Source organism: Zalophus californianus, chromosome 13 (assembly GCF_009762305.2).
Source record: "Zalophus californianus isolate mZalCal1 chromosome 13, mZalCal1.pri.v2, whole genome shotgun sequence".
Classification (NCBI taxonomy): Eukaryota; Metazoa; Chordata; class Mammalia; order Carnivora; family Otariidae; genus Zalophus; species Zalophus californianus.
In genome coordinates, this window is record NC_045607.1 from 39146980 (window position 1) to 39162333 (window position 15354).

The following is a 15354-nucleotide window of genomic DNA, read 5'->3' on the forward strand; positions in this document are numbered from 1 at the left end:
CATTTTTTCAAATGACTTAGATATAATCGTTGGAAGCAAACTAAATGGAAAGCTTACGATAGAGAAGAATTACACATCTGTGCCCTTTGCAGACTGAGCTGGGACAGAAAGGGGCCGGGGCTGCCCCTCAACCTGATCCCTTCCAAACAAAGACATCCCCTGTGTCCCTGGCCATCCAGCTCAGGGAAGAGGGACCCTCTGCTGGCTCTGTGTTGAGGTTGCCTGGCCCGTCACTCACTCCTGGCCAGCATCGGTGCCCCGCCTCGCAGGCTCTGGTCATCACCCTCTTTTTTGTGGCCTAAGATGATGTCATCAGTCCGCAATAGCAGAACTGCTGTCTCCATTGCTGTCTTGTATGTTTGCAGCTTCACAGCCATGGCTCCCAGATGCCCAAGGCTTTCCTGTCCCCAGGGTACCCGTCTCACCGTGTATGCTCCAGGTCTCACCGTTGTCCTGTGTGTGCTTGGCCAGAAGGCAGGGAAGTAGACAGATGGTGCTGACCCCACAGTTGTGGATCAGGGTACGAGGGATGACCTCTGAGGCCTGGGCAACAGCCCTGTCTGGCCATTGTTCCATACTAGTCATGGCCTTGGATTTTTCTGTCAAGGCCTGGGCCATGGCCATTTCAGAGGCTTCACACCGGAAATGAGCTGGGGGTCCAGGTGGACATTGTGGCACACTTGTTTGGCATCCTGGAGGCTGCATTCCACTTCCGAGAGACTCTCTTTGCTGGCCCTGTGGAGGAGCATGGTATGGGCCTTGGGGTCTTCGCACTCAGTGATGCATGTAAAGTACTCCTCTCCACTTCTCTTCATTTCCGACATGCCTTCTCCTGTCTCAGCATCTCCTCTCAGTCCTGGCCAGCCGACTACCTGGGCCCCACAGGCTCTAGCAATGCACATCAGACACTTTGGTAACTTTGACTGAATGTGTGAATTCCCAATTTTTCTCAGCCTGATATTTATAGACAATTGAGGAGTTAAATACACATGCAGAAAAAATGTTATTTTTACATTTCTTTGTATTCACACTTAGAAGTTAAACTCCTTTTCCTTCAGTTGTGGTTTAGTTAATGTGATGTTCAGACATATGTCTACAATAATTTCTCTTGTGGGGTGGGGAGGAAGAGAGTAAAAGTGAAGAGATGAATTCCCTTGATAAGGAGTCTAGTGTATCAAACTGGACTATAAATAGTTATGTAATCATTCTAAGGGTAGAATTCAATGATTTCTGTCCCTAAGTCTACCAAATACAAGTAGCCCTCAAGGGCTTACAAAATCATTTCACTACCAGAATAATAAAAAAAAAAAATCCCCTATAACAAATCCACAAGCCAAGCTAGAAAAAAAATTTAAGTTATTTTTCAGTCTTGGTAAGAGAGTATAGAATACACCACAGTCTACCTCAGTTTTTTTCCCCTATAGAACCATATCCTGTTTGGGTGGTGTTTATATATATTTGCATCCTTGCTTTCCTTTTCCCTTCATTATTAAGTGAAACGGTCTTCTAAGCAAGTCAACTTAGAATAAATAAGAGACTTTTAAAGGCCTAACCCTCTCATACACATATTAGAAGAAGAAGATGTAAGACAAATGCACTGAGAGAAGTGAATGCATACAGTTCATTAGTACAGTCATAGAGACCTTCCCATAAAAATGGATGTGACGCAGAAAAGCATGGAATTTACTAAGAAGTCTAGATTTAATGTAAAGATCAGTGAAAATAATAAAGAATGGATGTCCTCACATCCATTTTTACTAAGGGATTTGATAGTTTTTTGAGGACAAAAAGGAAACGCCACAACTAATTGCTGCCAGAGATTTAAAAGTTATTTCATCTGACACAGATAAAATGATGCTGAGGCACTTGAGCATGATCATCATATAAGCAGCTACCCAACATTAAAAGTGTAATTACAGGGGCTGCCTCATGTTGGGAGCTGTCTAATCATAAGAGATGGGTACCCATGCTAAGATTTTTCACCCCATTGTTCCTTCTGCAGTTTTAGATGGTGGGATCTCATGTGTCATCCAGAGCACTGGGGAGTATTGGTGACATCTGCTAGTCTGACTAATAATGACGCCTGGTCTTAGATGTAGCCTACAGTCAGTGTGGTGAAAATGCTGGAACTTTCTTGGTAGACCACAGAAGAAGGAATCTGAAGGTTCTGGGAAAAAGGAACATCGAACCTATTATGTACTTGCTCAGCCACTCCCTGATGATGCCCCAACGAGGAAGGGCCCAAAGGATACACCCTTTACCAAGCATAAGGATAAGTGTCAGGAAATACATCAACATCCTTCAAATTCTCCCATTCTGTAGGTTGCCTTTTCACTCTGTAGATTTTTTGCTTTGCTGTGTGGAAGTTTTATAGTTTGGTACCAACCCACTTGTCTATTTTTGCTTTTGTTGCCTATGATTTTGGTGTTATATGCCAGAAATGATGGCCTAGACCGATGTCATAAAGCTTTTCTCCCTATGTTTTCAACTAAGTTTTACAGTTTCAGGTCTTATGTTTAAGTCTTTAATCCATTTTGAATAGATATTTTTTTGCGTATGGTGTAAAATAAAGGTCCAATTTCATTCTTTTGCGGGTGTATATCTAGTTTTGCTAACACTAACACCATTTGTTGAAAAGCTTGTCCTTTCCCCATTGTGTCTTCTTGACACTTTGTGAAAGATGAGTCGAGTGTGTATGCATCGGTTTGTTTCTGGGCTTTCTATTCTGTTCTGCTGGCCTATAGATCTATCTTTAGGCCAGTACCATACTGTTTTACTTACTATAATTAAACTCATTGTTTTTTTTTTAAAGATTTTATTTATTTATTTATTTGACAGAGAGATACAGCGAGAGAGGGAACACAAGCAGGGGGAGTGGGAGAGGGAGAAGCAGGCCACCCGCAGAGCAGTGAGCCCAATGTGGGGCTCGATCCCAGGACCCTAATTCATGACCTGAGCGGAAGACAGATGCTTAACGATTGAGCCACTCAGGTGCCCCTAAACTCATTCTTTTTTTTTTTTTAATTAATTAATTATTTTTATGTTGTGTTCCATGATTCATTGTTTGCGCATAACACCCAGTGCTCCATGCAGTACGTGCCCTCCTTAATACCCATCACCAGACTAACCCATCCCTCCACTCTAGAACCCCCAGTTTGTTTCTCAGAGTCCATAGTCTCTCATGGTTCATCTCCCCCTCCGATTTCCCCCCCTTCATTTTTCCCTTCCTGCTATCTTCTTCTTCTTCTTTTTTTTTTAACCTACAATGTATTATTTGTTTCAGAGGTACAGATCTGTGAGTCAACAGTCTTACACAATTCACAGCGCTCACCATAGCACATACCCTCCCCAATGTCCATCACCCCGCCCCCCCATCCCTCCCACCCCCCACCACTCCAGCAACCCTCAGTTTGTTTCCTGAGATTAAGAATTCCTCATATCAGTAAGGTCATATGATACATGTCTTTCTCTGATTGACTTATTTCACTGAGCATAATACCCTCTAGTTCCATCCATGTTGTTGCAAATGGCAAGATTTCAGTTTTTTTTTGATGACTGCATAAAACTCATTCTTATTTTTACCTGCATATAATCTGACTTTTCTCTCTGACTACTTTTAAGATTTTCTCTTTATTATAGGTATTAAGAAATTTATTTATCATGTGCCTTTGTGTAGGTTTTTTGTTTGTTTTGCTTTGGCCTTTTTTTTTCTTAGCCTGTATCTTTAGGTTTATAGTTTTCATTAAGTTTGTAAAAATTTGGGGGCGCCTGGGTGGCTCAGTTGGTTAAGCATCTGCCTTTGGCTCAGGTCATGATCCTGGAGTCCCAGGATCGAGTCCCACATTGAGATTCCTGCTCAGCAGGGAGTCTACTTCTCCCTCTGACCCTCCCCCTCTCGTGCTTTCTCTCTCTCAAATAAATGAATAAAATAAAAAAAAAGTTTGTAAAAATTTGACACTTAAAGTTTTTTCTTTTAATTCTCCCTTTTTCTTCTTGGAACTACAATTTACACATATTAGGGTGCTTGAAGCTTTTCCATAACATAACTCTGTGTATTTTCTCCACTCTTTCTCCGTTTTACATTTTAGATTCTTTTGTTATTATAATTTAGTTTCACTACCCTTTGTTCTACAGTGTCTATTAATATGTCATGAAACCCATCCAGTGTATATTTTTATCTCAGATATTATTTTTCATCTCTTAAAGTTTGAGTTGTATTTTGTTTTCTATGTTTCTAACAGTCTCAATTTTTTCTCCCCCTTTTTTATATATGAAATAAAGTTACCACACCTTAAAAAATAGCTTTGTCTAATAACTCTCTCATCTGTGTCATTTGTGTAACTGTTTCTATTAATTATTTCCCCCTTTATTGGTTGTATTTTCTGGCTTCTTTGCATGCTTATTAAGTTTTTATTAGAATGCAAATGTCACACATTTTAACTTTTTTGCGTTACACACACACACATACACACACACATACACACACACATACACACATACACAGAGCTTTCTCTCTGTGCAGTACCCTCCTCTCTAGGTCTCTGGAATTACATATTCTAGCCATGGTGGCCTCCCTGAGCTCCCACCTCCATCTCCCTCCCTCACAGAAACTGCTGGGCTCCTCTGAGCTTCCTTTCCCCACACCCACCGTGGCCAGGAAACTCGCTCCATTCGGTGAGTGATGGCAGCCACAGGGCTGATTTTGTTTGCTTCTCCTTTCTCAGATGTCACTGTCCTCTGCTGCTTGATGTCCAACATCTGTAATACTGATTTCATCCATTTTGTCTACTTTATTTTGTGTTTTTATGGGATAGGGTAACTCCAATTCCTGTTATCTACTTGGTCAAAGGTACAATTACACCTTTTAGGGTTTTGATTGTATGGAGTGACAATGAAATGAGGAATGAACTGTAGGGTAAGTTACAATTATTTTTCACAGGGAAATGACATGTTATTTAAGGAAATATATTTTATATGATTATTTGTGAGTAAAACACCAAACACATCCTCCACGTCCAGAGTGGGTCAGTTAAGTAAAATAAATCCAACCGAGGCCTCTCACTCACACTTAAATATAGAGGACTGCTCTTTATACTAATTGAGAGACACAAATCATAGGTGACTCTGACACCCCCATACAGTTATGGTGATTAACATAACAATAAAAAATTTAAAAAAAAGAAAATACAGTTTTGAAAATGTAGAACTATTGATTAAATTAACATGCTTGCTAAACTCTGTTGAGTTAATTCATACTTGTTAAAATGTCACAACAGTCATAAAAGTCAAAACCTTTTTTTCCCCCTGGGAAATAGGAAGTGTGGTTTTACTAGAAATACTAAAAAAAAATTAAAGTTCTGGGGCCTGGATTCTAGTCCCAGTACTGAGTCTAACTAGCATTATGATTTTTTTTTCTTTTTAAGATTTTATTTATTTGAGAGACAGTCTGAGAGAGCATGAGCAGGGGGGAGAGGCAGAGGGAGAGGGAGAAGTAGACTCGCCCCACTGAGCAGGGAGCCCAACTTGGGCTCTATTCCAGGACCCTGGGATCATGACCTGAGCTGAAGGCAGACACTTAAGCGACTGAGCCACCCAGGCACCTAAAGTAGCATTATGATCTTAGGCAGTTATTTAACCACCCTGTAACTCACTCTCTTCTTTAGTAAAATACAGGGATAACACTGCATTATCTATAAGGCCCTTTTAAGAACCTAAATTCCAGATCCATGGTTTACTTATTTGGTTAAAATAGGAGGGAAAGGAAATTATATTGTATTCAGCGTATGAGGTAGCAATCCATTATGAGATAGGAGATGAGGTATGGAAGGCTATTTGAATCCACCACCTGAGGACCAAATTAACAATGCTAGACTATTCACTGTGTGGTCTTGGTGAGCCATATGAATTATTTTACTTTTAAGATGTAGCACATATGATGAATTGGTCAGAAATTTTCTGGGTTGATTCTGGCAGCCTCATTGGCTTTGCTAAGTGGTGGATTTATTTATTTATTTAAACTGGTGTAAAGTCTTTGCTCAAAACCCAGGGATTTTAAATCCTTAATTCATGAGAAATTTGTGATAGTTTTGCAGGCATCTTTAACTACAGAGAATGAATTTTTAATTAAAGGGAATAATGGAAACATAATGAAGTAATTACTTGCTCATTGCAGGTTTATAATTCATATGTCACCAGCCACCATCCTCTTTCTGAGATGACTGCTTTGGTATGTATTTATACATGTATTTATTTATTACAGAAGGGATTTAATGCAGCTATCAGGGAATGCATAAAATATAGCTAGATATCACCAGTGAAGGGTGGATGAGAAATGAAAAACAAAACAAAACAAAACAAAAAACAGGGGAGGTCTAGGAAGTAAGGTCAATACTAAACTAGCACAGAGATCTGAAATTAAAAGTTTAGGTAAGCAAGTGTCATCCCATTCATGGGTTCAAATGAAATCCTGGTATATCTCATGGACCCTAGTGTCCATCAGATACAAATAATCACTGTCCAGGACAAGGACACTAATTTCTGATTCCTAGACCAGGAGGAAGAGCAGGGTACTAGAAAATCAGAATACTTTGGTTCAATTCAGAGATTTGCCCACATACTAACCGTGCAAACTTGGGAAAGTTATTTTACTGCTCTGTGCCTAATAGCTTCATCCACAAAATGGGAATGAAAATAATAACCATCTCAGAGTGTTGTTTTGATTAAATGAAATAATGCATGCAGAGTTAGCATAGTCTCTGAGATTTACCAGATTCAATGTAGATAAGATTTAGCTATATTCACTTTTTTTTTTTTTAGAGAAGATGCAGTTGATCTGGTAATCCCTATTTCGATCCCCTAAATTGATCCAATAACCCTCAGACTATTGTCAGAGACACCTGATAAACACCTTGTCTACACTTGTTCCCAGAATACTGTAAGCGCTAAGAGTGAGAGCCCTTTAGCCACAGTCCTCTGAAGAGACAAAATTTACCCTCATCTGTCTCCACAATAAATCCTTGCAACCTACAGCACAGGAATCAAAAATAACCAAATGATGACCTAGATCCACGCAACTTGATGTGTGTACTTCTTTCATTGGCAAGTTAGCATCATATATAAAATAACATCCAGTATAATAGAACTATATGTGATGTGTGACATTGGTTTCAATCTGTTCACCCCCTCCTCCTCTTTCTTCTTCCTTTCTTGTCATGGAACTCTTGCTTTATAAAGCTGGAAAGATCAGTGCATCACTAATCAGCTAGGAAATATGTGACGGGTACTTCAGAAGTGGGCATTGCAAGAACTCAAGCCTTTCTAAGATTCTGTGGTTGATTCTGCTTGGTCTATTCGAGGTCAAGAGGGGGAGAGAGAAGATAATATGGTTCTAAAGAAAGAAAAAAATGGTGTCAGGAGACCTGGGATCTAGTCACTTGCTCTATAAACTTGGTCTATTCTCCAGGCCCCTGAGGTTTTTGTTTATTTTGTTTCATATACCAGGAATGAGATCTACTCCTTCTCTTAGGAATGATAACATGGATTTGAACCCTTATCTGTATGTTACATAATAGGAAAGAGGGATACAAAGAGAGGTTATAAGCTGTAAGATACTATGACTTTTGTTCCATGCAAAGGTTCTATTCATAGCTCCTGCTCAATGAGCTGCATGAGCATCGATGAATCCCTTAAACTCACAGAGCTCTTTCTCCCTCTTGGGTGTGTGTGTGTGTGTGTGTGTGTGTGTGTGTGTGTGTGTGTTGTATAAAGTCTATATATAATTAGTTATTCATATATATGTGGATACATACTTATTCAGACTTCATTCTTCAGAGTTTTGAATAAGCTGTTGGGGCTCAGGTGTAACTTCATAACGGACTGCACAGGCAATAATGGTAACACATTGTGTGGTTCTTTAGAATGAGGAAGATGACAAACTGTTTCCAAGGATCCTCACCTAGTATTGAATCACTACTTATTTGAAACAATGATTGTGCTCCTCTAAACATTGAACTCCCATTGAACTGACTTGGTGAGTGAGACCAGTGAGCAAAGAGATGGGAGTAAAATGGACCAACCCGCAAGTGTTTGGAGTTACTTGTAATTTATGAATGTTAACCAAATCCAAATCAGGCAGTGCTCTTTACAACCAGCCATGGGTTTTGTTTGTTTGTTTAAGATTTTATTTATTTATTTATTTGAGAGAGAGAGGGTGCCTGTGAGCAGGGGAGGAGCAGAGGGAGGAGGAGACAATCTCCAGTAGACTCCTTGCTGAGTGCAGAGCCCAACGTGGGTCTTGATCCCAGGACCCCAAGATCATGACCTGAGCCAAAACCAAGAGTGGGACACTTCCAACTGAGCCATCCAGGCACCCTTACAACCAGCCATGTTTAACTGAACCTATGCAAATAATATCTAAAACATACTGCGTGTTTACCATAGTGGCAGGTTCTGTTCTAAGGGCTCATTTAATACTCATAATGATCCTATAAGGAGACACTCTCATTACCTGTGTTATACTTTTAAGGAAATGGAGACAGTTTAACAAAGTTGGGCCAAATCACATGATTAAGACAAGCTATCTGAATCTAGAGCTTGAGTAGTTCTTTTTTTTTTTTTTTAAGCTATAGGGAATACAGTTTATTTTGGCAGGAGCTTGATTGATTTTTAATTAGTATGGTACATTCCTGGGGGGGATGGGTTAGTCCGGTGATGGGTATTAAAGAGGGCACGTTCTGCGTGGAGCACTGGGTGTTATGCACAAACAATGACTCATGGAACACTACATCAAAAACTAATGATGTAATGTATGGTGATTCACATAACAATAAAAAAATTTAAAGAAAAAAGAATGAAAAGCAATGAAAGAATAAATATGTGGTTAAATATAAATAAATATCAGCCCTATAAAATAACAACAACAAAAAAGAATACGTTTAAATAGTAAGACATTTGCATGTTGCAGAGAGAGAAAATATCAAGATCATATTGAAGAAACAGTTGGGTCATGATCCTGGGGTCCTGGGATCAAGCCCCACATCGGGCTCCCTGCTCCACAGGAAGCCTGCTTCTCCCTCTCCCACTCCCCCTGCTTGTGTTCCCTCTCTCGCTCTCTCTGTCAAATAAATAAATAAAATCTTAAAAAAAAAAAGAAACAGTTTACCTTCACTCTCATCTTCTAGCCACCCATGTCACCTTGCCAATGTTAATATTTTTACTTTCTCATGTCAAATATTCCTTTTCTATCCTTTTTTTAATTGAAGTATAGTTGACACAAAATATTAGATTAGTTTCAGGTGTACAACAGTGATTTGAAAAGTCTATCCTTTCTTTTTATACCAAAAAAAACCCCAGAAAATATAAAATGGTCTGCATTTTGTTTTTATTTTTGAAGGGTATGTGTGTGTGTGTTCATAACAATATATCAGGGAGATTGTTTCATGAGATAAAGATATTTTGCTTTCTCTCTTGGATGAGCATAATTTAACCAGTCTCTTATTTCTAGACATTAGGTTGCATTGAGTTTATTTTTTGTACCTTATGTGGAATAACCTTGTGCATATGCCATTTGTCATTTGATTTTTTTCTTCTTTAAATTTTTTATTGTTATGTTAATCACCATAAACATTACATCATTAGTTTTTGATGTAGTGTTCCATGATTCATTGTTTGTGCGTCACACCCAGTGCTCCATGCAGAACATGCCCTCTTTAATACCCATCACCAGGCTAACCCATCCCTCCACCCTCCTCCCCTCTAGAACCCCCAGTTTTTTTCTCAGAGTCCATCATCTCTCATGGTTCATCTCTCCCTCCGATTTCCCCCCCTTCATTTTTCCCCTCCTGCTATCTTCTTCTTCTTCTTCTTTTTTAACATATATTGTATTACTTGTTTCAGAAGTACAGATCTGTGATTCAACAGTCTTGCACAATTCACAGCACTCACCATAGCACATACCCTCCCCAATGTCTATCACCCAGCCACCCCATCCCTCCCACCCCACCCACACTCCAGCAACCCTCAGTTTGTTTCCTTAATTAAGAATTCCTCATATCAGTGAGGTCATATCTTTCATTTGATTTTTCAGTGTAGTTTTTTGGTAACAGCTTTATTAAATAATGGACACACTCTAAACTGAACATATTTAAAGTGCACAGTATGATGGGTTGTGACATATGTACATGACCACGAAATCATCCCCATGGTGAAAACAATGAACATATCCATCACTCTCAAAGATTTCCTCACGCCTTTTTGTAATCCTTCTCTCTCTCTCTCTCTTCCCTCCCTAACCACCCCCCCTCGTCCCATTTTAGCCAATGACCTACTTTCTGTCACAGGGATTGTTTTCTTTTGTTTGTTTGTTTTTTAAGTAGGTTCCATGTCCAGCATAGAGCCTAGTGCAGGGTTTGAACTTAGCACTGTGAGATCAAGACCTGAGCCAAGACCAAAAGTTGGACCCTCGACTAACTGAGCCACCCAGGCGCCCCACTAGGGATTGTTTTTGATTTCCCACAATTCTATGTAAATGGAACCACAGAGTTTTGCACTCTTTTTTGGTTTAGGCCAGTTTCTTTACTCAGCATAATTATTTTGAGATTCATTCATATTGTTGCACTTACTGACAATAGTTCATTGCTTTTTTCATTACATTGGTATTTTCTATTTCATTATTTGTCTTAATTTTTCTTTTCTTCTAATTATGTTGGGTTTAATTTTCTCATGTTTTACTCATTTCTAAAGGTAGAAACTGAGACCATTAACTTGAGAAATTTCTTTTTTAATGAATGGGGTTCAGTGCTATAAATTTACTCTTAAATACTGCTTGGCAGCATCCTATAACATTTGGTATTTTAAAATTTTTATTCAGTTCAAAATTATTTTAAAAATCTTTTTTGATTTACTCTTGACCCATGGTTTATTTGTAAATGTGTTATTTAGTTTCAAAATATTGGGGGATTTTCCTGAGATACGTTCATTATTGATTTCTAACTTAATTTTTCTGTGGTTAGAGAACATACTACGTATGGCTTGTATCTCTTAAACATTTGTTGAGATTTGTTTTATGGTCCAGGATATAGTCTATCTTGCTACATGTTTCTTGTGCACCTAGAAGTAATGTGTGTTCTGCTGTTTGGGGTGAATATTATGTGAATACACATTGGATCAAGTTGACTAATTGTATAGCTTACATTTTCTATATTTTTACTCTCCTTGTGTCTATTTTTTCTGTCTATCATTGAGAGAGGATTACTGAAATCTCCAGCTATAATTGTGAATGTGCTAATTTCCCTTGGAGTTCTACTGTGTATTTTAAAGCTCTTTATTGAGTGCAGAAACATTTAGGATTATTATGCTCTCTTGATAAAATGATCCATTTACATTATGAAATTACCTTTAAAAAATCTTGTTAATATTCATTGCTCTGAAATACTTTTTCTGACATTAATATGTTCATTCCAGCTTTCTTTGGATTAGTGTGAGCATAGTACATATTTTTTTCATTCTGCAACTCTTTAACTTATTTGTAGCTTGCATTTAAAGTTTTTTTCATGTAGGCAGCATATATTTGCACCTTACTTTGCAATCAATCTGACAACTTCAACCTCTGCTTTTTAACTGTGACATTTAGGCCATTTAAATTTAATGTGATTATTGATATGACCTGCTTTCCATCTATTCTATAGCTCTTTTTATTTGCCTCATCTCTTCTTATATATTCATTTTTCATATTTATGCGTTGTTGCATATTGAGTATTTTTATAATTTTTATCTCCTTTATCAACTTATTAGCTATAAATCTTTATTCTTTAAGTGACTGCTTTAAGGTATATGTTTATATAATGTGTCTACTTTCAGATGATATTATGCCACTTGACGTACAGTAAAAGAAACTTGCACCAGTGAACTTCCATTTCTCTCCACCCAATTTTTGTGCTATTTTTGCATACATTTTACTTTAATATAGGTTAAAAATTCATATTACATTGTTACTGTTTTTGTTTAAACAGTCAATTATATTTTAAGTAGATTTTAAAGGTGAGAACCTTAAAATTTTTTTTAGAGGGCAGAGGGAGAGAGGGAGAGAGAGAGAGAATTCCAAGCAGGCTCCATATCCAACGCAGAGCCCTATGTGGGTCTCCATCCCATGATCCTGAGATCATGACCTGAGCTGAAATCAAGAGTCAGATGCTTAGCCCACTGGGCCACCCAGGCACCCCAAGATGAGAAAAATTTTTATATATTTATGCATGTAGTTGCGCTTTTATACTCCTCATTTCTTGTATAGATCTATATTTATATTAGTAATCACTTTCCTTCTGCTTGAAGCACTTTTAACATTTCTATTATGAGAGAGTGCTCCTGAAGAATTCTTTCAGCTTTTATATTTTTGAAGAAACATTTCACCTTGGTTTTTGACAGATATTTTTGCTGATTAAAGAACTCTAGGTTAAATTCTTGTTTTCCTTTCAGAACATTAAGGTGCATTTGAGGAAACTTTCCAAGGCCAAGAAAGAACCATTATTCAAAAAGATTAGAGGACACAATTTCTGGTACTCATATAGCACCAGAAATAGCATATGCTTTGATCAGTCTGGAAAACCTTATATTCAAAGGGTGTTTGATAATATGTACAAAGAAGGATTTGTGTGACCAATGGGGAATAATTAGCTTTAGTCTGAGCACTGCTCTGGTCCTATCTAACAAATTTTTTTTGAAAGACCCCAAAGGATCAAACTATCTCCAAGGTATTTAACCACAGCCCAGAAAAAGCTCAGGAATATTTATGGGAATGCAAAAATATCTGGCACCCAACAGGGCAAAATTCACTATATTAATTATCCAATCCAGAATTACCAGACATACAAATAAGCGTGAAAGTACAGCCCATATGATAATAAAAAAATCAATGAATTGAAACTGACACATGTTAGAATTAATGGAAAGGACATGAAAACAATTCTTATAACACTTCAGTACGTTTAGCAATGAAAAAGCCCAGGAGATATAGAAAAGACCTAAACTGAACTTCTAGAGATGAAAAATGCAATGTGTGAGAAGCAAAATTACAAGAAGAGCTCAATGGCAGATTGGACATTAAATAAGAAGAAGAAAAAAAAAAAGAACCTAAAGACATAGCAGTAGAAGCAATCTAAAATGAAACTCAGAGGAAAACAAAAATAAAACACTCTCTCCCCTCCAAACAAACAAATGACGATATCGACGAGCTATGGGACAACTTCAAGCAGCCAAAAAATGCAAGTAATATAAGTCCCAAAGGTGGGGGGTGGGGGTAGGGAAATAGGACAAATATTTGGAGAAATTATCAAGAAAATCAGTGAAACTCAAGCATATGAAACCTAAAATTATACCACATTAAGTCAGAATCAAATTGTTCAGAACCAGTGATAAGGAGAAAAAAAAATCTCATAAACAGCCAGGGAAAAAGTGACATATCACTTACGGAGGAAGTAAGTACCTTCTTTTAAAGTACCTATGAAGGGGGCGCCTGGGTGGCTCAGTCGTTAAGTGTCTGCCTTCAGCTCAGGTCATGATCCCAGAGTCCTGGGATCGAGCCCCGCATGGAGCCCCGCATGGAGCCCCGCATGGAGCCCCGCATGGAGCCCCGCATCCAGCCCCGCATCCAGCCCCGCATCCAGCCCCGCATCCAGCCCCGCATGGAGCCCCGCATCGAGTTCCCTGCTCGGCGGGAAGCCTGCTTCTCCCTCTCCCATTCCCCCTGCTTGTGTTCTCTCTCTTGCTGTGTCTCTCTTTGTCAAATAAATAAATAAAATCTTAAAAAAAAAAAAGTACCTGTGAAGTTCCTATGATGAATGTACCAGAGGGAGATCTCTATAGCTTTCTCAAGTTCTCTCCTTGTGTAGCTTTCTCCTTTCTGAGGCGCTATCCTGAGACTTGCAGCCACCTGGATCTCTAGTTTCTCACTTCCATCTGCTCAGTTCAGGAGTGTTAACTGGGCCACAGCTTGGGAGTTCTCCAAATCTAGAAAGTTGGGGCTACCAAAGGTTTCACCTTGTTTGTTCCCAATTTGTCGCAAAACGTTGTCCTTTTTTGTGTGATGTCTTGTGTCTTGAAAATCATTATTTCAGATATTGTGTCCATTTTTGCTTGTTTCAGGTGGGAGGGTAAATCTAGTTATATCATTCATTTGGAAGTTAAACCTGCAACTACCTTAGGAATAAGGTTAAGTCTCAGATAAACTTAAAGACATAACCATAGAAAATACTTAAAATAAAACACAGAGGGAAAGGATGATTAAAAACATTTTTAAGAATTACTTACAGGGGCACGTGGGTGGCTCAGTCAGTTAGTGGCCGACTCTTGATTTCAGCTCAGGTCAAGATCTCAGGGTCCCAGATTGAGCCCCCTCTTGGGCTCGATGCTCAGTGGGGAGTCTGCTGGAGATTTTCTCTCTCTCCTCTCCCTCTACCCTCCCCCTGGTGTGTGCTCTGTGTCTCTCTAAAATAAATAATTCTTTAAAAAAAGAATTATTTTGTATATGAATTTTCATGTTTTTGATTTGTTTCTAATGAGATTTTAGTGTTTTCCTTCTTGATTTGCAGTGTTTTTGTACATTGGGGAATTCAAAATTTTGTTGGTATGAGTTTTGGTGCCCTATGCTTTTCAAATTAGAGATCTTTTATTCACTCAGACAGTAACCCTTACCTTACTTGGGCAAGAATTTCAGGTGTGACTAAGTTTACATTTACCCTTGACACCTGACTCTGCCTTTAGGGAGATGCTATATGGACCCCTCCTTGTCCCCACTGTCACTCACTTTTGGTCACTCAGGTTCATCTTGAGTAATTTTAATAAGTTTTATTACCTATAGGTAGAAAAGATGATATTTATTAGAAGAAGTTGAAGCTCAAAAAAAGGCCCCAATCTATAAAATCTGTATGTCTCCTCTCAGTAGCTTTCAAGTCTAGCATGTCAATTATTTCTCTCAAACAAAAGGAAATGTCACCAGAAATCCTGCTGTACAAAAGAAATGCATAATGGAGCTGGTTTCAAACTTGTTTATCTCCCTTTATCATATATCTTGGGCATTCATATTTTAAATGTTGATTTTATCATTATTGAAAAATGATTGCTTAGCATACATGTTAAGAAGAACCACAACTTGAAGATAACTATTTGATGAACATTTGTTTCCACATTTTTTTCTAATATAGGTCCACAATCTCTTATCTCACAATTCTGAAATCCAAAAAACACTTAAAATTGAAAATATTTTCCCATTAATTTGCAATTCAAACCTAACCTTACCCAAATTCATTTGCTGTCAAAGCACGATTAGAACTTAGTTGAAATTATTTATGGTCTGTATTTATC

At 38.2% G+C, this 15354-nt stretch overlaps 1 pseudogene; it reads right to left on the reverse strand.

Annotated features, from left to right (window-relative positions):
* Positions 1 to 230: 230 nt before the first annotated feature.
* On the reverse strand, positions 231 to 824 carry LOC113934137 (annotated as a pseudogene).
* Positions 825 to 15354: the final 14530 nt, after the last annotated feature.